The 2,103-nt window shown below is 40.7% G+C and overlaps 1 long non-coding RNA gene and 1 pseudogene across 2 annotated transcripts in view; one reads left to right on the forward strand and one right to left on the reverse strand.

Annotated features, from left to right (window-relative positions):
- LOC119593951 overlaps positions 1 to 1,474 on the reverse strand; it is a 2,203-nt pseudogene extending 729 nt beyond the window's left edge.
- LOC119593952 overlaps positions 1,438 to 2,103 on the forward strand; it is a 2,251-nt gene continuing 1,585 nt past the window's right edge. The window contains exons 1-2 of one of the 2 annotated variants that reach the window (XR_005230580.1): positions 1,438 to 1,539; positions 1,824 to 2,009. This is a non-coding gene — a long non-coding RNA (uncharacterized LOC119593952). Of the gene's footprint in view, positions 1,540 to 1,823; positions 2,046 to 2,103 lie in introns of those variants that run through there. The other variant, XR_005230579.1, reaches the window with a different exon arrangement.

The raw sequence follows: 2,103 nt of genomic DNA on the forward strand, positions 1-2,103 counted from the left end.
ACATATTTTACAAATAAATAAAATATGACACTAAGCCATATTCTAGGCTGCACCCACATTAAACCTAGCTTCATGAGGCAAGCAATATGTGCTGATCTTCAGAAAATGTCTGATTTGACCAATTTTCAAAAAGTACATTTTTGTTGACACCTGGTTATTTGTAAAAAGCTGACATAACAAAACAACCACTGGTACTGTTAAAGTTCACAATTCCTATGCCTGAGGATACTTATATTATCTATTGTAGAGATTACCAACTGTCAACTATAAAGCACTTTTCCAAAAGATGGGGCACATGTTCATTAAAACCTATCATGAAACATTAATCATCATACATGTGTAAAGGAAAATTAAATCTACTACAGAATGAATCCCAAAACTTAAGGCAATGATCTTATCTATATGAAATATTACTAATAAAAATAAAAAATTCAACATCATCCTACCTAAATGGCACCTCAACCTTAGATTAGTAGGGCCATAGTGAGGTTCAATATGAGAGTCTGGATACAGCACTGAGAAGCAGGCATTGCCGAACACACAATCCTGCATGACTGATGGCAATGAACCAATCATGGTTGATGTGTTGGGACATCTCTTGCAGTTTGACTCATGACAACACCTTGGTCAATGAAGGGGAAGATGCACCAATGACCACGAGGGATATCGTTCAGTTTCCAGCCCCAGTTATCGCCACCCTTCAGAGCCTCAAAGACAGACTCAAATTCCTTCAAGATAATGCTGAAATTGAGCTTCAGGAGTCTGAGTTCCATTCCATAGACATCAAACTCATTCCAGTAAGGGTTGGCTGGTAAATCCACAGGGAATATGGTGGGCTTCTGGAAGGCTGATTGGAGTGATTTCTCTTTCTGCGAGGTTCTTGTCCTGTCTTCTCCCAACTTCTCCGCAGCTGGAACCAACCTCCTCACCACTGTCTGCACAGCATCACGTAATCTAAGTGATGTGGACTCCTGAGTCTTAGAGTCTAATGCTTTCCATTTCTCTGCAATTTGTTGTTCCAGCTCCTTGTATTTTTCAGCAACGGACACAGCTGGAGTTCCTGCACGACTGTGACTCTGAGTGGTCTGGGGTCGGAAAGAGGTAGAACACTTTCCTCAGGATCTCCAAGACGGCGATTTTCAAAGGCACTTTATTCTCCTTTTTGTAAAAGAAAACAAGAATCAGGGCAGCAAATATCATGCCCAGTGCCATAGAGGGCATGAGGGGCAGGGCGGGATCGGGAAGTCCACCCAGGAAGGCGGAACAGCATTCTCGTATCCCCATAGCGACTACTTGGCAATTGCAGCAGCTTGACACAAGCTAAAAGGCCCTAAACGAGGCGGTTCTGGACGAGCAGACCATCGGCTGCCTCTTGAATCACCAATAAAATCGTTACACTTGACAGCTACATGGTTTTCGTCTGCTCCTGGGCCTGAATGGCTTCAGATGCGACTGCTGGTTGGCTTCAGTGCCATCAAAGTTGTAAAGGATCCCTGAATAAGGAATCCAATTGCCTCTCGGTTTTCTGGCGCTTATAGGGTAAACAAATGGTTATTAGGGACGATGGGTCTAAAATTATTTAGGTTTCTTAAAATCACAATTGTATGCATGCTAGATACTTAACGCGTTATTTATGTACTTAGCATTAATTGATTAATATTTTTACGTTTCAATGAACACAAGTAAAATATATCTATATAGTGATGTATGTCTATAAAACATTAAACTACACTAAAATGAAGTCAACATAGGCTAAAGTAATTAAAGATGTGTCCATGCCAATACTAAAAGAAAGACAAAAATAAAACGCAATAAGAATTTAGCCCCGCAGTCGCTGGCATGCCACAGAAGGTAAACAAGTAATTTTGAAACTCTCCGCCTGTCGTCAGCAGAGATCTCTCGAAATACGGGGGAAAAACAAGTAATAGTGAAACAAGTGTTGTAATTGGTGAAGAGAAGGAAACTATAACATATTCGGAACAACCACGTGAGACACCATGTCGAATAAGGTGAAAATAGTGATGGTTGGTCCACCCGAGGTAGGAGTCTAATTTAGTTTTGTATTTTCTTACTGTATTTAATCTGCAGCTTTTATAGTTCTGG

The sequence above is a fragment of the Penaeus monodon genome, chromosome 33 (genome assembly GCF_015228065.2).
Source record: "Penaeus monodon isolate SGIC_2016 chromosome 33, NSTDA_Pmon_1, whole genome shotgun sequence".
In the NCBI taxonomy this organism is placed as follows: domain Eukaryota; kingdom Metazoa; phylum Arthropoda; class Malacostraca; order Decapoda; family Penaeidae; genus Penaeus; species Penaeus monodon.